This window comes from Pan troglodytes, chromosome 1, assembly GCF_028858775.2.
Source record: "Pan troglodytes isolate AG18354 chromosome 1, NHGRI_mPanTro3-v2.0_pri, whole genome shotgun sequence".
NCBI lineage: Eukaryota > Metazoa > Chordata > Mammalia > Primates > Hominidae > Pan > Pan troglodytes.
In genome coordinates, this window is record NC_072398.2 from 26191241 (window position 1) to 26217699 (window position 26459).

Genomic DNA, 26459 nt, shown 5'->3' on the forward strand with positions numbered 1-26459 from the left:
GCCAATTCTTAAGATAGTTGTTTATATTTACTCCTTCTTCTTCCCCATTGGCCTTTTACTCCTCAACACACACACACGCAAATCCTGGCTTCCACTTTCACTATTCTATAACCTGTTGTACTCACTAATCACCTCAAACTGGCAAATGAGATCAGATCTCTCTCCAGGTCTCATCCTACTTTACCTTCATGTAGCATTTGATGCCATCAACCAATCCCTCCTTCTCAAAACTCTCTTCTAGCTTGGTTTCCCAAGCAGTAATCCATCTACTTTTTCTTACTGCATATTGTTTTTCCTGCTTTTTTGCTTTTTTTGTTGGCTTTTTATTCTGGCCCCCTCTTTAAATATGGATGTTTTTTAAGGTTCTCGGTCTCAGCCCTCTCATCTAAAAGCATTCTTCCTGAGTAATTTTAGCTTACTTTTGACCTATAATATAGTTTACTTCCAAATCCTTATTTCCAGCTTCAATCTTTCCCTTGATCTATAGAAAGAAATTTCTGTCTTTCTACTGGATATCTCTACCTGAAAATGGTGAAAATACTTTCATCACAGCTATAGGTAGGAAATTATCTTTGATTATTCCTTCCTTCACAGCATGTTCAGCTGGTCATTAGGTCCCATCTATCTATTCTACCTTCAAAATGTCTCTGGAATTGTCACTTCACTCTTCCTCTCAGTTTCTATGCTTCAGCTACACTTCATTTCTTAAATGAGCCATGCTTCTCCAACGCAATATCTTCACACATGCTGTTCTCTCTTCCTGAAAAGTCATCCCCCCTCTTCTCTTCACCTAGCTAACTCCTGGTATTATGGGTTGGATTATGTCCCCCTCAAATTCATATATTGAAGTCTTAACCCTCAGTACCTCAGAATGTGACCTTATTTGGAAATAAAAGCTGTTGTAGATGTAATTCATTAAAATGAGTTCATACTGGAGTAGGGTGGGTCCCTACTCCAGTATGACTGATGTCCTTATAAAAAGAGGAAATCTGGACACAGACAAGCACATGGGGAGAACACAATGTGACTGTGAAGGCAGAGATCAGGCTATTGTGTCTACAAACCAAGTAACACCAAAGATTTCCAACAAACCACCAGAAGATAAGAGAGAGGCATGGAACAGATTCTCCCTCATAGCCCTCAGAAGGAACCAACCCAGCCTACATATTGATCTTGGACTTCTAGCCTCCAGAACTGAGAGACAATACATTTCTGCTGTTTAAACCACCCAGTTTGTCATACTTGTTATGGCAGCCCTAGAAAACTAACACCTAGTTGAAGCTCAGAGTTAAGCTCAAATGTTACTTCTTCCAGAAGTCTTCTCCGATTCCCCCAAAATGAACTATCCCTTATCTCCCTCATTTATCAGCTCTCATAAACACTCATTGCTTTTCCTTTATAGCATTTATCATATTTATCTATGTGATTAATTATACTAAAATTATCTCCTCTACTAGTCTGTAAAGTAGATCAGCTCAGGTACTTCATTAGTTCTCCCTGTATTACTCTCTTTGAAGTACTGATCCCTATCTGAAATGATCTTAATCATTTATTTAAGCACTTACTGCATTTATTACTTATTTCTCCCTCCACAAAGCACAACCCTAAATTATAGAACAGTGTCTGGCACATAGTTGGTGTTCAACAATTATCTACCAAATGAACTAATGCATAAACTCCAATAGAAGAACCCATAAATGTTTTGCTCACTAATGATTATATATCCAGTTCTTAACATATAGAAAGCTGGTCATATAGAAAGTAATAAATAATTATACATGTCGAATAAATGAGCCTACTTAATAAGTATTTCACTATAAGGAAGCTTATCACTTTAAAAAATCACTTGTAAATATTAACAGTTTGGAGATGATAACCTTTCATATGCTAAAGTAAATCTTTTTTAGTTACATTAATTTACTTCTACTTTCCAGTTGATATTTAATATTTAGAAACATATGCCAATAAAACAGCTTGAAAGGCACAGCTCTAAGCTATGACTGGTTTCAAAATGATTTAAATTCATAGAATAAAAATACAGAACTTCACTACTTCCTTGGTTAAGGTTTCTGCTCTGAAACAACAAAATGGAAAAGTACAAGTGTAAAAGAAGTTTTCAAGATAATGAAATCAGAAATTGTCTTCATTTTATATTATATATTACTGCAGTAATGCTGACAACAGTAAGTAATTTTTAAAAGATATTTTTACCCATTATCCCATGTCTCTTAACCTAACAGGCATTTCCTGTTTCTGTGTTTTGTGTAGTCTTTGCCCCAAGGCATATATGGTTCATGTAGTTATAATAAAACGTGGCTCTGTGAAAAAAAAAAATAGTTGCATGGGGAAAATGATAAACCAACCCAATGAAAAATTTACATTTGGAAGAAAAATTGTATCACAAAAGTCAGAAGATATTATCCCAAGTGCTACTGTTTGCATTCTCTCATCTTTAATCAGAAAATCTCTTGAAAGAGTTCCCTTTAAACAGGAGGCTTAACGAACTGAGGAAAAGCATTTCCTGGAAGAAAACAGAATCACCTATCCTCAATCAGTTCAGCAGACAAGGTATACAAGGTAACTAGATACCAAGCAAAACCCTGGCTTTCAAAGGATTAAACATCAATTTATTTAATACTAGCCTACTTAGATTTTGAGGGTTTTTTCTTCTCCTGTTCTTAACATAAAACTTCTTGACCTCAAAAGAATCCCAATACCTTGTCCCAAAATATGCCATATATTGTAATAAAAAATATAAAATATACTCCACCCAAATTATAAAGTATATTTTTAAAGAGTTGGAATCTTAGGGGAAAAAAACATTTATCTTAAATGTTTCAAAGTAACATTCCCAACACACAAAAAACAGATAAATGTTTGAGATGATGGATATTCCAAGTACTCAGATTGATCACTGTACATTATATGTATAGAAACATCACTATGTACTCCATGGATATGTACAATTATTATTTGCCCATTTAAAAAATATTTTGAAGAGAAAAAAGTAAGCAACTGAATAAACTAAGAAATCTCTTCACAGCCTTTCAAATAGAAACACACACACACACACACACAACTGACAAAACCAGTTACTCAAGATAAAGTTGTCACTAAAATAACAAAAAGAAACCTTGCATTTTAATTGTTCTATAAAAGATAATATTGTTGATGTTTAAGACGATTTGGTTACTCTCTCAGTATGTGGGAGAAAATAAAAATTTTCTAAATACTTTCTGGTTTGCCTTTTATCTTCAATGTACAACAGAATACATTCTGATAAACATACTACATAACTGAAAATTTAATACAGCTTCTCCCATTACTTTGGGCATTCTAATTTCACAATTTTTATGCTACCCCACCCTCGGCATTCCTTTGCTCCAGAAAAAAATTTACTTAAAGTAAAACTTTTTACACTTTTTACCCAATAAAAATACCAAAGAAAATTGTACTTTAAAAAAAATCTTTTCCTTAAGATTGGCTTCTTCAGCTTGAAATTTTTAACTTTTTAAAAGATGGTTTGTTCAATGTATATAATGTGTGTAGAGATTTGCTCTGTCTCATGCACATGCATGCAGTAAGTAGCCAGCCTATATTTCATATGTGATACTCATTATGATTGGCTAGTAAATCTAAATTTAAAAATTACTAGTGAGACTTTCTTTCCATTACACACTGATCACTTAGAAGTGAGCTCAGGAAACTCAAGTAGGACTATGTTGTGATATTTCAGGTAATTTTATAAAGCTAAACCATCTCCTAGAAATGTTCTTAAATGAAACAACTAGTATGAAATGCAACCTGCTCCTAACAGTCAGGCAGATCAATTTTGAAAATCCACCCAAAATTGTGAACTGAAACTTCTACAGTCAACATTTCAGGGATCTGAAGCCAAGAACCCAAAAGGGTCCCAACCTGAACCCAGATTTAATATCAGTGACCGAAATAATGAAATTATAATGGTTCAGCAGTGCCACTTCTCTGCTATTGTGACCTCTATACCTTGTTCCAATTGGTCAAATTAGGACAAAAGATCTGTTTCTATTCTCAAAGACATCAACATTTTGAACATAAAAATATTAAAAACAAAAACAATGTGACATTTATAAATTACCTAATTCAGGAAACTATTATGTTTAAAACTAACATAAATATTTTGAACTATGAATTTAAGAGTAATGAAGAAGAAAATACGAGTTTCTTTATCTCAACTGCCTGAAAAATGCCCAGATATTCTGGCTACAATCAGAACAGCCAATCAGAAGGATGACATACAGGCAGGAAAATAAGGGCTTGTACTTCAGGTATTCAAACAAGTATTTTAAAAATGTGCCTGCCTTAACAAGCAACATTTTAAAGTGTAAGAGGGTAATACACACCAGCTTTCAGTTTCCAATTTCCCATTAATCTGACATCAAGAAAGAAACCTGATAACTTGGTATCTCTGAAACTGAACCTTCAGCTTCTGTGATTATTTTTCCCCCACTCGAAATCTTTTTTAGCTGGTTTTAAAAAATGTCTCAATCACATACTTTGTGTTTATATAAAGTTGTGCATTTATCTATAAACAAACCCTCCCCAGAAATGACTGCAGTTAAACATGCCAGTGCCCAAAAAATTCTGAGAGATGCATGACATCAAACTAGAAATTCCCATAAGGAATCATTTTGAGCAACTAATCCTCTGCCTCTAGGTAAACCAGATTAATTCCAAATGATCTCTCTCAAAACTCTTAAGTAAATATGATGTTTCAAATCACTTACAGCTACTTTCAACTCTTTTTTGGCAAAGGATTTTTGTTTCTAGGCTTTCTAGGTCAAATCATTGGCCCTGTGTAAGCAAAGATTGCCTTGAATCACTCTTCTTCAAAGGAAACACAACATAAATGGTCTCTCAAAACAGTTCTGACATCAAAGTACAATCTGGCTTCCTATACCTTCAGAATTGACAGGGTTAATCTATGCAAGTTAAGGAACTTCAAAGAGCTGGCACCTAGCCAGCCACATTTGTGCTCAGTTGTCTTCTTCTATACCAAGTTAATCCTCCTTAAGGAAGAAATATAGGTATTATTACCAGGGAGATCTAAACTTTATCTTCATAGAGTCAGTGGAGCTTTATCTGAAAATAAGTTTGGCTGGCTTTTGCAATGTGATTTTTAAGCACATAGTAGATGCTCAATAAACATTTCATGACTACATGAACGTCTGAACCCGACAGCATATGAAACTAGTACAAACTAACAGGTGTGGTAGCTGCTCCTATCATTGGTATTATTGCCTAATAAACCTCAAAGCGTTGCTTCTGTTGCTGTCTCTACCATTCTGTCAACACTCACTGTTCAGATTTTCTATAGCCTACCTCTCTTTGCCATCAGCATCAGAAAAATGTAGAAGTATAAAAGGAATTTGTGTATGAGCTCCATTATCTGAGTTGGAAAGGTGTCGCTGAAAGGTCTTTTCCCTCATCCCCTTGTCTCCCCATGATAGACATGGAGGAACTCTGAATGCTACATTATATACATAGTTTAAGCCTATACATCTCCTTCCAAGTTGCCCTATGAAGTAGTTTTCAAACTTATTCACACGGCAAAGCACCAGAAAATCGTGATGCTTTTATATTTAATTCTATCATACAAATTAGGAATAATCTCAGTAGGAGAAAATACTAGTCCGTGTGTATGTGTGTCTGTGTGTGTGTGTGTGTGTATCCCCATGATAGACATGGAGGAACTCTGAATGCTACATTATATACATGTTAGTACATATACGTATATTTCCTCACTCTGCCCACTCAAAGGACCCAGAAGCAATGAAACCAAGGAGCAGGAAGCACATCTAGCACTCAGACTTGGTTTCTAAATGCCATTCTTCAATAAAAGAAACCAGGAGCCTGGGCAACATAGCCAAGACCCTGCCTCTACTAAAAATTAGGAAATTAGCTAAGTATTGTGGTAAGCAGCTGTAGTGCATACCACAACACTTGGGGAGGCTGAGGCAGGAGGATCACTTGAGCCCAGGAGGCAGAGGCTGCAATCAGCTGTGATTGCACCACTGCACCCTAGCCTGGGTGACAGAGCGAGATGTTGTCTCAAAAAAAAAAAAAGAAAAGAAAAGAAATCAGGGCTCCTTGGAGCTCTAGGGTGGGTGCCGGGAAAATATAAGATGAGCCTGGAATATCTTGTGGTACTTCAAAGTATGGAAGTGCTCAAAAACATGTGGAGCGGACACAAAAGCCAATTCAAAGGAACTCCAAATGGCCAAAGATGGAACAATTTAAGCAAAAATATAAATTAATAACAGTATTGGATTATAAGCCATGGAATAAAATAAATATTCATGAGGCCATACTTACATAAATAAATGAGGAAGAAGAAATGGATCCTCCTTACAGTAGCTTTCCAATTACTGAATGTAGAAGAAATGTAGAAATTTAAAAGCCATCATTAGACAGGCCAGGCGCGGTGGCTCACCCCTGTAATCCCAGCACTTTGCGGGGCCGAGGCGGGCGGATCACGAGGTGAGGAGATCAAGACCATCCTGGCTAACATGGTGAAACCCCGTATCTACTAAAAATACGAAAACAAAATTAGCCGGGCGTAGTGGCGGGCGCCTGTAGTCCTAGCTACTCGGGGGGCTGAGGCAGGAGAATGGCGTGAACCCAGGAGGCGGAGGTTGAAGTGAGCCAAGATCGCGCCACTGCACTCCAGCCTGGGCACACAGCGAGACTCCGTCTCACCAAATAAATAAATAATAAAAAGTCATCATTAGACACATACCATAGTAATAACTGTAGGCAAGAACCATCAGTGGATGCTAAAATCAGTGAGCAAAAGATACTCATTAATCATGAAGGGAAAAATAGTAACTTTACAGAGTAAAAACTGGGCAGACACCTTAACCAAGTGGTCAAAGTTAACATCACCAATATGGCATACGGACACCATATACCCCTGATATGATGCATTAAGACTTATACAGCATCCCTTCTGTAGGATGCATAGCCAAAAATGCATAGCTTCCATCTAAATATGAGAAAACATAAGCTATACCCAAATTGAGGAACATTTTTAAAAAGAAACCTTAAAAATGCTCTTTAAAATTGCCAGGGTCATGAAAGATAAAGACAGACTGGAGAACTATCACACATTAACAGATTGGAAGAGACTACGGAGACACAACAATTTAGTACAGTGTGGGATCCAGGATTGGATCTGGGCCAGAGAAAGGAACTCTGTGTAAGTTTTCTGAAAGTTTAAAATTATTTCAAAATAAAAAGTTAAAAAAAAAAATCCCTGGACCAGGTGAAGGGATAAGAATTTCAAGGGAGAGAGCCCAAGTGATTCAAATTCAGTCATCTGGCAGGAGTTTGGGAAGTTTATTCAGCAGCAGTGGTTAAAGAAGAGAATAACAGATCCAAACAGTAATTATCTACTGAGAGTCAATTATAGGACAGGCACTCCATTAGGCTACCAAGATGAATAAGAAAAGATGGGTCCTGGTCTTCAAAGAGCTGTAAGTTCAGTAGCTTTCCTTACAATCAGAGCCCCTCTCACCTTACAAAATATAAATGGAATGCCTTCTATTTTTGTACAGGTGTATTTTGCATTTTGTCTACTTGTAAGCAAACACAGTATACTGTCAGTTTTCCTTGTTTTAAGTATAGAATTTTAACACTACACAGCATACACTTCCAGAGCCTAGTATATATTTTAACAGACCTTTTTGCAAGCACTCTTACCACCATATGTGTATAACTAACAATATGCTTATGCCTGTGCATCTCTTTCTTAAAATTCTTGAACAGCTTGTCTCTAAACAATGTATAATCTTTATTTATTTATTTATTTTGAGACAGAGTCTCGCTCTGTTGCCAGGCTAGAGTGCAGTGGCACGATCTCGGCTCACTGCAACCTTTGCCTCACGGGTTCAAGCAATTCTCCTGCCTCAGCCTCCCAAGTAGCTGGGATTACAGGCATGTGCCACCACGCCCAACAATTTTTGTATTTTTAGTAGAGACGCGGTTTTACCATGTTGGCCAGGCTGGTCTCAAACTCCTGACCTCGTGATCAGCCCGCCTCGGCCTCCCAAAGTGCTGGGATTACAGACGTGAGCCACCGTGCCCAGCCATCTTTATTTTGAAAAATGTGGACATTGAAAAAAATGTTTCCATAAAAACTTTGTATATATGTACATTGTTGGTGGTGGTGGCGGTACTGTTACTGCTTCTAAATTTTTTTTTTTAGGATTAATTTTTATGCTTGGAATTAATGTGTTAAAGCATATGAACACTTTTATGATACTTAAATTGTATTACCAAATTGCCCTCTAAATCCTACACCCAGACAAATCTGAGCCTTAATATGTTTAAAAACAAAAAATGTTAGTTAAAAACACATGAAATTATTTTCCTACCTTATCTGAACTGGCATTTCTTTTATGACTAGTATTATCTCATAAGTTTCTTCACTATATGGAGATTATATATATTCTAAAGGTTGATCTAATCATAATTTACATGTAACAGATCTCAAGATTCTCTCCGAAAATTTTCTTTTGTAAAAATTTCTTTTTTAGCTTCTCTAATACTTTTTAATATTTTTTCAGTGTATATTAATTTCTAAGCATTTATACAAATACACTCTGCAGATATTTAATATAATCTTAATTGTCATCAACATTTATTTCCAGTAAGTTTAGCCTGTCATAGAAGATAAAGAATTTATATAACTCCATCATTAAATGCTTTCTTTGTTCTGTCAAATTCCATACAAAACCAAGTCAGAAAAATGGGAAATGACCTAAAAGTAAAACATATAATAAAGGAAAACTTAAAACTGGAACAAAGGAAACATACAGAGAATATTTTTCTCTATTTATTCATAAAGTTACAAAGAGAAAAATGTCCCTTTAAATTAACCTGCAAATTTGCAATATTTCTAGACAAAAATACTTTTAAATCTAACGCAGAGAAGAGAAGAACCCACCAAACTTTAATTTCCTTCTCCTTCTGCCATTGTATTAGAATTCCTCTAAATATTTGCCATTCCCAGGTTACTAAAATAGAATGAGAAACCACTCCTTTGTAGTGCAGATGACTGGAATAACCCTCTAGTAGTGAAGAAAAATTCTCACGCCTTCAAGAAGGAATTAATTTGAGAGGCTGAACGATAAAAAATGAGATAAAATCATTGAAAAATAAAATGATTGTTCTTTGTAGTGTAAATTATTTTATTCTTGATTATCTCACAACATGAATACATATGGTAAACAGCCCATAATGAAATAAATTAAGAAAATCTAGAACATCTCCATGTCCATTTCATATTGAAATCAGGTAATTATGTTCATGGCATATTGCTTTAAAGTTTTGTCAAAGTTCCAATTCTATAGAATAGAAAATATCTGCTATTTTTCTAAATTTTAATTGTTAAAGTCCATACCCCTCTCCACCTCAAAATTTCCCTTTTGTTGGTCCAGTCTTGTCAACTGCCTTTTTTAAATGTTTCGACTCAATGCAATGGTATTAAGTTATGTGTACATGTCAAATACACAAACACACACAGACATATACATAAATATATATGAAGGTACTTAACAATTGTTTTGGCCCATTCTTTTTAGTATAAGAATATCTTTATGTCCTTTCCAAATTTAGAATTAAAGATTGTCAAGGCAATATTTTTCCTTTAAACCAGAACTAAAGGCAAAAATGACCCGTAAAAATCTTCAAGCAACTGAAACAACTGAAAATATTATGTTGCTAATTTTACAATCTCAAACTCTACCTGATGCCAGTAGGCCCTTGCCAACGAATCCATTATAAAGCTGCAAGCATGGCTCTTACCTCACAATGTAAAGAGAACTGAAGGAGGAAAAAACAAAAACACCCCATCTGAACATCTTGTTATTAATACTTCCTTAAAATCCATTAATGTCAGCAACTAAAGCGCTACTTTATCAACAACTCTAGGCCAGCTGCGGTGGCTCATGTCTGTAATCCCAGCACTTTGGGAGGCCGAAGCGGGTGGATCACCTGAAGACGGGGGTTTTCAGACCAGCCTGACCAACATGGAGAAATTCCGTCTCTACTAAAAATACAAAATTAGCCAGGCGTGGTGGCGCATGCCTGTAATCCCAGTTATTCAGGAGGCTGAGGCAGAAGAATCGCTTGAACCTGGGAGGCGGAGGTTGCGGTGAGCCTAGATGGTGCCATTGCTTTCCAGCCTGGGCAACAAGAGCGAAACTGTGTCTCAAAAAAAATAAAAAATAAAACAAAATTCTAAAAGATATTGACAAGTTCTGCTTTAGAGATATATAGTAGGCCTGTCAAGGTCAAACAAGTTAAAAATTAATTTTCCTATATATAACACTTTTCTAAAACTCTTCCAGACCTTTGTTTTTCTGGAGACAGGGTCTTGTTCTGTTGCTCAGCCTGTAGTACAATGGTGCAATCACAGCTCACTGCAGCCATGAACCCCTGAGCTCAGGTGATCCTCTTGCCTCAGCCACCAGAGTAGCTAGGACCAGAGGTGCACACCACCACACCCAGCTAACATTTATATTTTTTATAGAGACAAGGTTTTGCCATGTTGCCCAGGCTGGTCTTGAACTCCTAGCCTCAAGTAATCCTCCTGCCTCAGCCTCCCAAAGCACTAGGATTACAGGCATGACTCACCATGTCTGGCCCAGACATTTTATTTTAAGATGACTAACCACCAAGTTACATGTAGTCTTCTCTCGCCACACAGGAAATCAACTCTTTCCACCAGAACCATCTTTATTCTTAGGTGACTCATTCAAAAAGGAAAATGTTGCCCACTCTTTGAAAGACCTAAATTTTTACCTGTGATAAACAGCTTTCCATGAATAGAAATCTGCTGCAAAGGCCTGTGCAGGCTGCATTCCCTAGCATTGAAAGGTCATTGTAGAAGGGATTTTATTTTATTTTTATGTCATTATTTTATTTTTTGAGAGGTGATCTCAATGTGTCATCCAGGCTGGAGTTTAGAGGTGTGATCACAGCTCTATAAGTGATTTTATATAACATTCACGTACTTTCTGATTACAAAAGTAGTACATGCAAACTGAAGAAAAATTAGACCACATAGAAAAGCACGAACAATGAAATAACAATCACCCATGATCTCAATGCCCAAAATACCCTCTTAACATCTTGATGTATATATTTCCAATCTTTTTTATATGCCCATGTCTATTTCTATTTTTAAAATATAACTGAGATTGTACATCCTGCTTTTTCTCCACTAATATCATAACAATCACTTTCTCAAGTTAATTTAACCTCCATAAGTGTAAATTGTAACGGGTACAGATATCTCATAATTTATGTAAACATCCCCCCTACGATTAAACATTTTGATTGCTTCTGATTTTTGTTATTATAAAAAGGTATTTCAGTCATGGATTATCATGAATGGTAATACCTTTGATGCAAGACTTTTTTTTTTTGCATACTTGTTATTTCCTCAAGAGTCGTCAAAGTGGAATTTTCAAACATATTATAAAGTTTTTCCTTTAATGTTATGCTCCTCTATATTCCACAGGCAATGTATGAATGCTCATTTCAACAAATTTTCAACAATATAGTGTTAAAATGTATTTTGTTAATCTTAACAGTATTTTATTTTAAACTTACATTTCTTTGATTAGTAGAGAAATTAAATTCTTTTTAATGTAGTAATGTATGTCTTGTTGAGTGAATTGTCTTTTTGCCCATTAAGACTTTGGTCTTTTTCTTGTCAATCTGTGTTTTTAACAATTGATATTTACATATATTAACTTTATCTTTCTTCACCCACCTACAGTATTACTAACTTGCCTTACATCTTTTTTATTTATAAGTTTTGTCTTAAAAGTGACAAAGATTAAAAGATATTCTTCATAACCTACAGAAATGTACACAATCACATTTTATTCAAATAGAAAATTCTATGATATATGAATATTCTTTATATAATTTCCAAAATATCTTTGCCATTCTTCATGACATCACATAACATCACACGAAGTTACTAAAAAAACAAACAGGACATATTTCATTCATTTCCTCATTACACACCACAGTACTCCTCATTTTTAACAGCCAATGCTAAACATTCCCAAGAGTGATAAATAGGTATACCACATTGTTTAGCTTTAAAGAACCTCAATATATTTTCTGTGGCAAAGGAAATGGAAAAGTAAAAATATTTCACACAGAGCTAAGCCAGGTGTCTCATTGCCAGAGAATGGACTGTCACTTAAGATATTAAATAACCTTGTTTTTAAAACAAATGTTACACTAACAAGCACAATTTAAAAACTAATAGTCTTCAAAAGTCCTAAGAGGGCCAGTTTCAGTATAAGGTAAAACTGTTAAAGCCCCTAACGAATTATAGGACAGACTCTCTAACTGCTCCAAAGAAGAAACGAAGAACCAGACAAAGAACCAAGCTGCCAAATAAACATGCATTAATTAAAATGCTTCCTTTATTTATACCTCCAAAAGCAAGTATTTATACTTAATCTCCTTACACATAAAATTGTTATTGCTAGAGAGCAGACCTCAGGTTTACTGAAATTAATTTTTAATTAATTTCCCTTAAAGATCTTTTTAAGCTCCCTTAAAGATCTTTTTAAGAATTAAAATGAATATTTGAAGGTGCTGCTCTCAAAAGTAAACTTACAAAACCTATAGACATGTTATATTTCTACAGTACTTTAGGTTTGCAAAAATGCTTTATCCATAAAGTGTTGTAGTTGATTGTTAGTGCCTATCTTTCACACAGGCACCTATACTGAGAATATTTTATGATTCACCTTAAAGCTAATCCCTGAGCAGACCTCCTCCCTGGAGATCTTACCATATACAGAACATGGGGCCTTGGAGATAATAAACCCCCAACAAGTATTTAATTCATCAATATACAAAAACACTTAAAACATTAACATCTTAAGCACTTCAATTGGGGGGTATACTGTTAAAAAAGGAATTTAATAGTATTCTAAATAGATTCCATTATGTACAACTAATATTACTAAGTTCACCTTCATTTACCATTTTAGGCTTTAACTTTGTGTATAACCATATAAACTTAGAATCTGTACTACAACAAGATCTCATATTTTTAAAAGAATCATTACGGTGAACAGTTATTGGCAAAAAAGAATCAATGGGTGACCAGCACCGGTTTCTGCATCTTCACTCTCATCTTCTTTTGAAAAGCTATCAGTACTAGCTCTAATTGCTCTGCACTAGTTCACCAGATCATTTTCAAGGACTCCGTAACAATGCCTCATTGTTTAAAGCTGTTTCCAAACAGTCCTTGAAGCACTGCTTCTGTTCACACTGATTTTAGGGAACTTTAGCTTACTATAATAGTCAGTGGCTTCCAATGGTCCTTTCCATATACCCCAAATTACCCAATGGGGACTACAGAATTCTGTGGGATCTGACTCATACCTACTTCTCCAGCCTTATCTGGCAACACCACTCTCCCACTGGAACTCTGCTCCATTTCGCTGGCCTCTCTTCAGCTTCTATTGGCTGTGCTCCTTCCTACAACATATCAGGGCTGTTCCCTTGGGTTGGACCATCCTGCCCTCCCTTCTTCACCGAGTTCCTGCTCTTTTCCTTAAAAAACCAGCCCCAAGGCTCTTCTCAAGGAGCCTTTCAAGACCTTCCCAACCAACACAAACTCCTTTATTAGAGGGATTCACAGCACTTCTCCTTCAAGACACTCATAATAGGTAAAATTTACATGTGTTTGGGTGATTAGTTGATCATCTGTCTGCCCTGCTAGACTCTACAGTCATCTACAGGCAGGACAATGCCCGTGTTGCTCACATTTTATTCCCAGTGCTTGGCACTTCTGGATCCTAAACACTAGAAAAGGCTGATATGGTTTGGCTCTGTGTCCCCACCCAAATCTCATCTTGAATTGTACTCCCATAATTTCCAAGTGTGTGGGAGGGACCCTGTAGGAGATAATAGAATCATGGGGGTATTTTCCTCCATACTGTTCTTGTGATAGTGAATAAGTCTCATGAGATCTGATGGTTTTATAAATAGGAGTTCTCCTGCACAATCTCTCTCTTTGCCTGCCGCCATCCACGTAAGAGGTGAGTTGCTCCTCTTTGCCTTCCGCCATGATTGTAAGCCTCCCCAGCCACCGAGAACTGTAAATCCATTAAACCTCTTTTTCTTCCCACTCTCGGGTATATCTTTATCAGCAGTGTGAAAACAGACTAACACAAAGGCATTTTGGATAAGCTGTTTATTCCTCACAACAAACTGGGATGAAGGCATTATTATCCCCATTTTATGGATGAGGTAATAAGCTCAGAGAGGTAAAGCAGCTCTCCCAAAGCCAGAATCACGAAGAAGCAGAGACAGAACAAATCCATGCCCCTCTGACTCCAGAGGCCTGGTTCTTTTTCTCTCTTTGCTGTTTTCACAACATGTTCATATATTCATCTTAATTTGCGTGCAATATTTCAAACATAAGATAAAGAAATTAATATGAATACCCATGTATTCTTTCAGATTTATAAAATCTTAACATTTTGTCTTATTTGCTTTTTTTTCTCTTTAAATAAAACATTACAAGTGCAATGGAGTTTCCCCAAGGAATGTTCTGGTATCCTATTCCCTTTCTTTCTTCTAAAGAGGTTATCATTATCCCAAATTTGTAGTTTTCATCCCATGAATGTCTTACACTATTACTACCTGTGTATTCATAAACAATGCATGTATTCTTTTGTATGTCTTCCAACTTTGTACAAATAGTATTAGACGATATCTATAATTCTGCAACTCTTCTGCTCAATGCTGCTTTTGAAATGTATATTCATACATAGCTCTACTTTGTTCTTCTGAACTGCCCAATTTTATTCCACAGTATAAAGACATTAAAATTTCTTTACCTCTTCTTTTTCGATGGGCATTTAGTCTTGATATTTTAAAATTATAGACAATGCTGCAGTGAACCATTTTGTCTCCTTGTACATATGTAGGAATGACTCCCCTGTATTTCACTAAGAAGTGAAATGTCTGGGAAGAAGGATATGTGCATAGAAAATGCAAAACTGTTCATCAAAGTGTTGCTACTCTGCTTCATTTATATTTTTCTTTATTGAAGATTTAAGGGATATCACAGTATATACTCCAGAAGCTGAATCTTACTCTCCTTTTCCTCCACCATGACTGACCACAGCCATACCTCACCACACACAATTAATGTTTATGAAATAAAATGAATATCCAAATCAGGGAAGTAAGATTAGCAGTTAAAAATTTATTAAACATTTGTCTGTGGCAGATGTCCTAAGAATTTTAACTAAATAATACCTTTTAAGCCTCATGACAACCATAAGAGGCAGATACTGTTATTACCCTCATTTTGTCCTCTGATAGATCAAGTTTCCCTCAGCAACTCTCCTTTTCAGAATTTCCCTGGCTGTTTGTACATTTCTTTTTTTTTTTTTCAGGAAAACTTTAGAGTCAGGTACATATCTTAAAATACAATAGTGGCAAGAGTTAAAACTCATTTAATGTTAATTCATAACAGGCATCTAATAAATGTTTTCTGATGCTATTTTCTTTTTCTTTCTTTCTTTCTTTTTTTTTTTTTTTTTTTTGAGATGTGGTTTCTCTCTTGTTGCCCAGTCTGGAGTGCAATAGGACAATCTTGGCTCACTGCAACCTCCACCCCCTGGGTTCAAGCAATTCTCCTGCCTCAGCCTCCCAAGTAGCTGGGATTACAGGCATGCACCACCACACACAGCTAATTTTTTTTTTTTTTTTTTTTAGTAGAGACAGGCTTTCACCATGTTGGCCAGGCTGGTCTCTAACTCCTGACCTCATGATCTGCCCACCTCAGCCTCCCAAAGTGCTAGGATTACAGGCACAAGCCACCACACCAGACCTTTCTGATGCTACTTTCTATCTAAAATTCTCTTTGTCCCTTTCAAAGGTCAAGAGAGGCTCTGGTTCTCTACATATAAAAGGGGGGAAAAAAGCCAAAATAAGAGTCACAATAATTTGTAGTATATTTTATAGTTTAATGTCTTTAATACACATACAAAAAAACACAAGTGTATATAAAAACTGAATAGGGGATATTTAAGAATTTTTGTTTAATTATTTTTTTGAGAAGGAGTCTCACTCTGTTACCCAGGCTGGAGTACAGTGGCGTGGTTTGGGCTCACTGCAACCTCCACCTCCTGGGTTCAAGCGAGTCTCCTGCCTCAGGCTCCCAAGTAGCTGGGATTAGAGGCAAAAATCTAAATTTAAGGCACATCATGAGTTTAAGGCCCAACCTAAATGACTCACCTATCCCATCCCATTATAAGCCCAAATTCTCTCTCATTTTCTATCCTCTACTTACCTCCTTCCCCAAATTGGTAAACTAATGGTTTACCAATTCGTTTACAATGGTAAACTAATAGTTTCCTCTGACCTGATAATTATCTAATTTTCACTAAGAGTTGTAATAATAGTAGGTATTAAGAGGTGGTAAGAACACCAAAAACCCATGTGTATGTCACCATCATCAAAGACCAAAGATAGATAAAACCACAAAGATGGGGAAAAAACAGAGGAGAAAAACAGGAAACTCTAAAAATCAGAGTGCCTCTCCTTCTCCAAAGGAACGCAGCTCCTCACCAGCAACGGAACAAAGCTGGACGGAGAATGACTTTGACGAGTTGAGAGAAGAAGGCTTCAGAAGATCAAACTACTCTGAGCTAAAGGAGGAAGTTCGAACCAATGGCAAAGAAATTAAAAACTTTGAAAAAAAATTAGACGAATGGATAACTAGAATAACCAATGCAGAGAAGTCCTTAAAGGACCTGATGGAGCTGAAAACCAAGGCACGAGAACAACGTGACAAATGCACAAGCCTCAGTAACCGATGCAATCAACTGGAAGAAAGGGTATCAGTGATGGAAGACGAAATGAATGAAACGAAGTGTGAAGACAAGTTTAGAGAAAAAAGTATAAAGAATAAAAAGAAATGAACAAAGCCTCCAAGAAATATGGGACTATGTCAAAAGACCAAATCTACGATGGGGAGAATGGAACCAGTTGGAAAACACTCTGCAGGATATTATCCAGGAGAACTTCCCCAATCTAGCAAGGCAGGCCAACATTCAAATTCAGGAAATACAGAGAACACCACAAAGATACTCCTCGAGAAGAGCAACTCCAAGACACATAATTGTCAGATTCACCAAAGTTGAAATGAAGGAAAAAATGTTAAGGGCAGCCAGAGAGAAAGGTCAGGTTACCCACAAAGGGAAGCCCATCAGACTAACAGCTGATCTCTTGGCAGAAACTCTACAAGCCAAAAGAGAGTGTGGGGCCAATATTCAACATTCTTAAAGAAAAGAATTTTCAACCCAGAATTTCATATCCAGCCAAACTAAGCTTCATAAGTGAAGGAGAAATAAAATCCTTTACAGACAAGCAAATGCTGAGAGATTTTGTCACCACCAGGCCTGCCCTAAAAGAGCTCCTGAAGGAAGCACTAAACATGGAAAGGAACAACCGGTACCAGCCACTGCAAAAACATGCCAAATTGTAAAGACCATCAAGGCTAGGAAGAAACTGCATCAACTAATGAGCAAAATAACCAGCTAACATCATAATGACAGGATCAAATTCACACATAACAATACCAACCTTAGAAGTAAATGGGCTAAATGCTCCAATTAAAAGGCACAGACTGGCAAATTGGAAAAGAGTCAAGACCCATCAGTGTGCTGTATTCAGGAAACCCATCTCACATGCAGAAACACACATAGGCTCAAAATAAAGGGATGGAGGAAGATCTACCAAGCAAATGGAAAACAAAAAAAGGCAGGGGTTGCAATCCTAGTCTCGGATAAAACAGACTTTAAGTCAACAAAGATCAAAAGAGACAAAGAAGGCCATTACATAATGGTAAAGGGATCAATTCAACAAGAAGAGCTAACTATCCTAAATATATATGCACCCAATACAGGAGCACCCAGATTCATAAAGCAAGTCCTTAGAGACCTACAAAGAGACTTAGACTCCCACACAATAATAATGGGAGACTTCAACACCCCACTATCAACATTAGACAGATCAACGAGACAGAAAGTTAACAAGGATATCCAGGAATTGAACTCAGCTCTGCACCAAGCAGACCTAATAAACATCTACAGAACTCTCTAGCCCAAATCAACAGAATATACATTCTTTTCAGCACCACACCACACCTATTCCAAAATTGACCACATAATTGGAAGTAAAGCACTCCTCAGCAAATGTAAAAGAACAGAAATTATAACAAACTGTCTCTCAGACCACAGTGCAATCAAATTAGAACTCAGGATTAAGAAACTCACTCAAAACTGCTCAACTACATGGAAACTGAACAACCTGCTCCTGAATGACTACTGGGTACATAACGAAATGAAGGCAGAAATAAAGATGTTCTTTGAAACCAACGAGAACAAAGACACAACATACCAGAATCTCTGGGACACATTCAAAGCAGTGTGTAGAGGGAAATTTATAGCACTAAATGCCCACAAGAGAAAGCAGGAAAGATCTAAAATAGACACCCTAACATCACAATTAAAAGAACTAGAGAAGCAAGAGCAAACACATTCAAAAGCTAGCAGAAGGCAAGAAATAACTAAGATCAGAGCAGAACTGAAGGAAATAGAGACAGAAAAACCCTTCAAAAAATCAGTGAATCCAGGAGCTGGTTTTTTGAAAAGATCAACAAAATTGATAGACTGCTAGCAAGACTAATAAAGAAGAAAAGAGAGAAGAATCAAATAGACACAATAAAAAATGACAAAGGGGATATCATCACCGATCTCACAGAAATACAAACTACCATCAGAGAATACTATGAACACCTCTACGCAAATAAACTAGAAAATCTGGAAGAAATGGATACATACACTCTCCCAAGACTAAATCAGGAAGAAGTTGAATCTCTGAATAGACCAATAACAGGCTCTGAAATTGAGGCAATAATTAATAGCTTATCAACCAAAAAAAGTCCAGGACCAGATGGATTCACAGCCGAATTCTACCAGAGGCACAAGGAGGAGCTGGTACCATTCCTTCTGAAACTATTCCAATCAATAGAAAAAGAGGGAATCCTCCTTAACTCATTTTATGAGGCCAGCATCATCCTGATACCAAAGCCTGGCAGAGACACAACAAAAAAAGACAATTTTAGACCGATATCCTTGATGAACATTGATGCAAAAATCCTCAATAAAATACTGGCAAACCGAATCCACCAGCGCATCAAAAAGCTTATCCACCACGATCAAGTGGGCTTCGTCCCTGGGATGCAAGGCTGGTTCAACATACAAAAATCAATAAACGTAATCCAGCATATAAACAGAACCAAAGACAAAAACCACATGATTATCTCAATAGATGCAGAAAAGGCCTTTGATAAAATTCAACAACCCTTCATGCTAAAAACTCTCAATAAATTAGGTATTGATGGGACGTATCTCAAAATAATAAGAGCTATCTATGACAAACCCAAAGCCAATATCATACTGAATGGACAAAACCTGGAAGCATTCCCTTTGAAAACTGGCACAAGACAGGGATGCCCTCTCTCACCACTCCTATTCAACATAGTGTTGAAAGTTCTGGCCAGGGCAATCAGGCAGGAGAAGGAAATAAACAGCATTCAATTAGGAAAAGAGGAAGTCAAATTGTCCCTGTTTGCAGATGACATGATTGTATATCTAGAAAACCCCATCATCTCAGCCCAAAATCTCCTTAAGCTGATAAGCAACTTCAGCAAAGTCTCAGGATGCAAAATCAATGTGCAAAAATCACAAGCATTCTTATACACCAATAACAGACAGAGAGCCAAATCATGAGTGTATTCCCATTCACAATTGCTTCAAAGAGAATAAAATACCTAGGAATCCAACTTACAAGGGATGTGAAGGACCTCTTCAAGGAGAACTACAAACCACTGCTCAATGAAATAAAAGAGGATACAAACAAATGGAAGAACATTCCATGCTCATGGGTAGGAAGAATCAATATCATGAAAATGGCCATACTGCCCAAGGTAATTTATAGATTCAATGCCACCCCCATCAAGCTACCAATGACTTTCTTCACAGAATTGGAAAAAACTACTTTAAAGTTCATATGGAACCAAAAAAGAGCCCACATTGCCAAGTCAATCCTAAGCCAAAAGAACAAAGCCGGAGGCATCATGCTACCTGACTTCAAACTATACTACAAGGCTACAGTAACCAAAATAGTATGGTACTGGTCCCAAAACAGAGATATAGACCAATGGAACAGAACAGAGCCCTTAGAAATAATGCCGCGTATCTACAACTATCTGATCTTTGACAAACCTGACAAAAACAAGTAATGGGGAAAGGATTCCCTATTTAATAAATGGTGCTGGGAAAACTGGCTAGCCATATGTAGAAAGCTGAAACTGGATCCCTTCCTTACACTTTACACAAAAATTAATTCAAGATGGATTAAAGACTTAAATGTTAGACCTAAAACCATAAAAACCCTAGAAGAAAACCTAGGCATTACCGTTCAGGACATAGGCATGGGCAAGGACTTCATGTCTAAAACACCAAAAGCAATGGCAACAAAAGCCAAAATTGACAAATGGCATCTCATTAAACTGAAGAGCTTCTGCACAGCAAAAGAAACCACCATCAGAGTGAACAGGCAACCTACAGAATGGGAGAAAATTTTTGCAATCTACTCATCAGACAAAGGGCTAATATCCAGAATCTACAATGAACTCAAACAAATTTACAAGAAAAAAACAAACAACCCCATCAAAAAGTGGGCAAAGGATATGAACAGACACTTCTCAAAAGAAGACATTTATGCAGCCAAAAAACACATGAAAAAATGCTCATCATCACTGGCCATCAGAGAAATGTAAATCAAAACCACGATAAGATACCATCTCACACCAGTTAGAATGGCGATCATTAAAAAGTCAGGAAACAACAGGTGCTGGAGAGGATGTGGAGAAATAGGAACACTTTTACACTGTTGGTGGGGCTGTAAACTAGTTCAACCATTGTGGAAGTCAGTGTGGAGATTCCTCAGGGATCTAGAACTAGAAATACCATTTGACGCAGCCATCCAATTACTGGGTATATACCCAAAGGATTATAAATCATGCTGCTATAAAGACACATGCACACGTATGTTTATTGCGGCACTATTCACAATAGCAAAGACTTGGAACCAACCCAAATGTCCAACAATGATAGACTGGATTAAGGAAATGTGGCACATATACACCATGGAATACTATGCAGCCATAACAAATGGTGAGTTCATGTCCTTTGTAGGGACATGGATGAAGCTGGAAACCATCATTCTCAGCAAACTATCGTAAGGACAAAAAATCAAACACCGCATGTTCTCATTCATAGGTGGGAAGTGAACAAAGAGAACACATGGACACAGAAAGGGGAACATCACACACCGGGGTCTGTTGTGGGGTTGGGGGAGAGGGGAGGGATAGCATTAGGAGATATACCTAATGCTAAATGACGAGTTAATGGGTGTAGCACACCAACACAGCACAGGTATACATATGTTACAAACCTGCACGTTGTGCACATGTACCCTAAAACTTAAAGTATAATAATAATATTAAAAAAAAGAGGTGGTAAGAATTCTTCATGAATTCTTTAACAGTCTCATTTAAAAAGCTAGAAAAGATTAAGAAAATAAAATCCCTCTATTTTTCTTTATAATTATCTTATTATCTACAATTTATTTTCTTCTTTTGTAGCCTGTATCAACTAATCCTTAAAGTTATCACCAGTTTTTAGATCAGATGCTCATGGTTTCTCCAAGCTTTGCTAGCTCCTCAGAGTGAAAGAATTCCCTTGTTAAAATGCAGTGCTTGAATCAAGTCTTGGTTACAAACTAAAGATATTAATTTGGTGGTGCCATAATGAAAAAAATAGAAACTTATAACAAGAGCAGTTGACTGTAACACACACACCTAAATTGAGAAAAGGGCTGGTATTTTGTTTTCTCCATTCCAAATACACTCAAATTGTTACTGGTATTTTTCTCACAGTTTTTTTAATGACTGCTATTTAAATTTTACATAAAGAACAACTTTGTTAGTGCTATGTGAAACCTATGACTAACAGGCTTCTAGTAAATATTTACATCCAAAAATATTTTTCTTTTATTAGTACCTGTGATCTAAAACAAACAAATAGCCTCTTAAGACCATAGACATCCCTAATGTTGGAAAATTACAGGAGCATTTACACTTATTTGGGGTTATTGAAGGCTCAAGAGCCTTAAAACTTCACAAAATGCAGGAGTTTATTTTTTCCTCTTTTAAATAAAAATTATAATTACACTAAGTAATTCATTTCTTGGCAAAAGGAAGGTTTAAGTCTTAACTAAATCAAAGGCATTATGAGAATTTCTTAACTTTGTTTTTGCATGGAAACAATATTCATCTTTAACTGGTGAATATGTTAACTTTAATTAGCTTGCTGCTAAATATGATATAGTTGCAGAAATATATATATGAATCTTTTAAAAGATTTCTAAAATAAATGAAATTTTTAACATTATGTGAATCAAGAATATAGGCGATTGAAAATTTTGATCTTAGGGAAAGCACCTCTAAACATTAGCTTCAATATGCTCCTTTCTGTACATATGTTATTATTAAAGAATTTCAGTATATTAGAAATACCAGAGTAGAGTCAATTCACAGCCAGATCATCTGTATTTTTCTTCTGTGGGAAATTCTGCTAACTGACATCACTGTTGTAAGTTCATTTTTAAAAGTCATTAATACAAAAAGCTATAAATGGATTTATTAGATCTCTCTAATAACAAAATAGATGCTTCATGTAACAAATTAAATAATACAACAATAAATGAAGAAAAAGTTAATAATTCCTCTCCCAAATTCTTCAATGATATAATGAATAATTCCGCTCCCAAACACTTCAAGATATAATGAATGTTATTAGCCTGGTTATTTCTCCAGGCTCACTCAAATATATACAAATATTATATCTATAAACATATACATATATAAACATATATACACACACATATTTATATGTAGAGTTTTGTTTCATTTTTTTCATGGGATAACACATATTACTCTGCAACTTGCCTTTTTCACTTCTGTCATCACTATGCCTTCAATCAGTAAATACAGAGCTACTCGAGTCTTTTTTTTTTTAAGAGATGAGGGTCTCGCTATGTTGCCCAGGCTGGACTCGAACTCCTGGGCTCAAACAATTCTCCTGCCTCAGCCTCCCAAGTAGCTGCGACTATAGTCAAACACTACCGTGCCTGGCTAATCTAGTCTTTTCTTAATACCTGAAAAAAATTACACAGTATAGACATAACATAATTTAGTATCCTCCTAATCATTCGCCCTCCTCTTGATAGAGGTTCAGACCCTTTCCAAGTGTTTGCTCCAAACCTGACACTGTTAAAATTCCCCTTTCTCTTTAAAACTCCCTCTCACTAACTCCTTCTGCAACAACCAACTGGCCTAAGCATTAGGGAGTAGAGAAAAGCTTAGTTTAACCAATTTTATATTTAAGGCTGCCCCTCAAAGCCCTAAATTTTAATATATATCATTGCCTATATAAATCTATACCAAGACATTGACATATATGGCAGTTAGAAGTCAATTATTTACAACAAAGATACACCTGACAGAGAACCATAAAACCCAGGCTCTATTTCTAGCTTTGCCACTAACTATTGATGTGACATTGACAAGTTAGTTAACTGGAGGTCCATTTCCTCCTCTAAACAATAAATTGCTTGCACTAGGTACTCTCTAAAGTCCCTCCACACTGAAGTCAATGATAATATACTGTTTAACAAATGCAGACTTTATGACAGCCCAGAGAGGGGCGTTTACTAAAAGAACCTTTGTGTACCTTGCACAAAGGGTTTCCTAACAAATTAACCACATGAACAATATTAAAAGAAAAAATATTTTAACAACTCAAGAAAGCAAGCCACTTAAGTACCTCCACAAGAACATTATAATTACCTATGTACAGACAAAGAATATGCTAATCACAACTATAATGGTCAATTCATTGAAGCAGCATGTCTAAAAATCTCATTATTATATATGTTTGGCTTAGTTCCAATTATTACATATCTTGAAAACAATAAAAATGATTTCTTTTAAAAATGTAGTAAATGTTCAATGACCATCAAGGGTCAGTTGGGCTCTGCTTCTGCCTAAGCCATTCAGTCTCTAGATTAAGTTTCTTCATCTCTAAAATTAAGAAGTAAACCAAAAGCTTCTAAGATTCATTGATTCATTCAATAGATCTTTACCAAGTATTTAAAATGTGCCAGTTGCACATAATAGATGCTTTGTACTAGGGATACAATTTTGAAAAAGAAACATGAACACCACCCTAGGCATTGCTAGGATGGTATAATTCTAAACCATTCTGCACTTCAGATGATTTTCTAATCTAAACTAGTCCTCTTCTTCATTGGACTGAATTTAGATTTTACTATGTGTCTTTTAAAAGATTGATGTATTTTTTTGCAAGTATTCCGCTGCATTCTTAAAGACAGAAGAGAATATTAGTTTTTTACTTCAAGTGACAAAGAAGCTTGCCAAACTGCAAATTTATAGGAAAGGAGTGGCAATGAGTTATTTAATATCCATAACTACCTTTAGGTTATATGTGATATTAAAATATACCTGGATTTTAATTTGTTTCATCTTTATCTTAAAAATATACAAAGAAGAAGGAAATATAAAACTATCCCAGGAGCTGGGTGCGGTGGCTCACACCTGTAATCCCAGCACTTTGGGAGGCCTAGTGGGGCGGATCACAAGGTCAGGAGTTCGAGACCAGCCTGACCAACATGGTGAAACCCTGTCTCTACTAAAAATACAAAAATTAGCTAGGTGTGGTGGCACGCACCCATAATCCCAGCTACTCAGGAGGCTGAGGCAGGAGAACTACTTGAACCTGGGAGGCAGAGGTTGCAGTGAGCCGAGATTGTACCACTGCACTCCAGCCTGAGCGACCCAGTGAGACTCTGCCTCAAACAACAGCAACAACAACAACAACAACAACAAAACTATCCCGGGAATATCATGTACTGATCATATATCTGAGGCCCAATTCTCCTATAAAAGGCAAGAGGGAAAATAAAAGAAGCCACAAAAAAGGCTGAGGGTGAGGATAAATGGAGTGACAGAAAGAAAATGGCATTTGCTCCATCCAAAAGAACTGGAAAAAGAGTACCCCAACAGTTCCTCTGCTCACCCTCTCTCCGACATTCATTTTTTTTTCAAAGGAGGAAAAGAGTAAGCAGGGAGAACTAGACATTGACCTACTGAGGTCAACACTGACCCTCAGTTACCCGAGGTGGCCAGTTTCCTTTCTCTTAGTTACTTTTACCAACTGTCATCTGGGTTATTGTGTCTGTACTCCTACAAGAAGATACTGCATGACTGTAAAACCCAACAGGGGGCCGGCCCCTAAGGGAAAATTCAAGGGAAAACAAAAACGTAACTGGCTAAAAGTGCAAAGACAATTTGGGAAATATGCCAAATATACCCGCCTCTTATAGTTATTATTCTGTGTATGTGTGTGTGTATCTGTGTGTGTGTGTGTGTATAAAAATCAGTAGTACTAGACTGATGTTGGAATACATTCTATTTATAGAGATAAACCAAAATAAGGAACAGGGAATCTATGATACGACAAAACCACTTTGCCCCACAGAAAAGAACTTTTTAAACAACTATTTTTAGATTTTACCTTTAAATGTCTACACTTAAAAGATACAGAATATATCTTTGCTTATATATACAAAACTTTGCTTTTAAAATTTTAATCTAGGAAAAGAAGACTATTTGTATAAATTGCAGCATTTCAGCTTTTCTTTAAACAGGAAACGCTTTTAAGATGGAAGTGCTTTAAATGTTCTGATTTTTCTATTCATTTAAAAAGACCCACTCCCTCTTATAAGTATGGGAGGGGACAACTTAAATGTTTCTATACAGGGCTAAAGACGTTATCTTGGAGAACATTTTCTTTAAAACAAAAAGTAATCAATTCCCAGCCAGTTTTGTGAAAAAGTCTTACTAATATAAAACTAACCCCTTTTCCAACTTTTCCTACTCTGGTAGTATGATTCATGACAAATTATATATTTTGAATTCTATACCATAAGTTATAACGCATATGATACATTTAACATGATTTAGGTAACTAGAAAAAGCAAAGATAGAAAAGGATAGGGCCCTTTTTAAGCAAGTTTCTAGGAATAAAATATGAGTTTATGAGCAAGGAGTTGTTAGTTTGAATTACATCAGAGAGAAAAATATACCACGTTTCCTGAGGTTTAAGGAAAAAAAAACAAAACAAAAACAAACAAACAAAAACCTATCT

The 26459-nt window shown here is 36.2% G+C and overlaps 1 protein-coding gene across 5 annotated transcripts in view; it reads right to left on the reverse strand.

Annotated features, from left to right (window-relative positions):
• Window positions 1-26459, reverse strand: part of DISP1 (dispatched RND transporter family member 1) — a 191253-nt gene that overhangs the window by 114643 nt on the left and 50151 nt on the right. The window contains exon 1 of one of the 5 annotated variants that reach the window (XM_054674507.2): window positions 6355-20076. The exons of the other annotated variants lie outside the window; for them this stretch is intronic. The gene's annotated coding sequence lies outside the window, so the exon portion shown is untranslated. Of the gene's footprint in view, window positions 1-6354; window positions 20077-26459 lie in introns of those variants that run through there. 5 annotated transcript variants of the gene reach the window in all.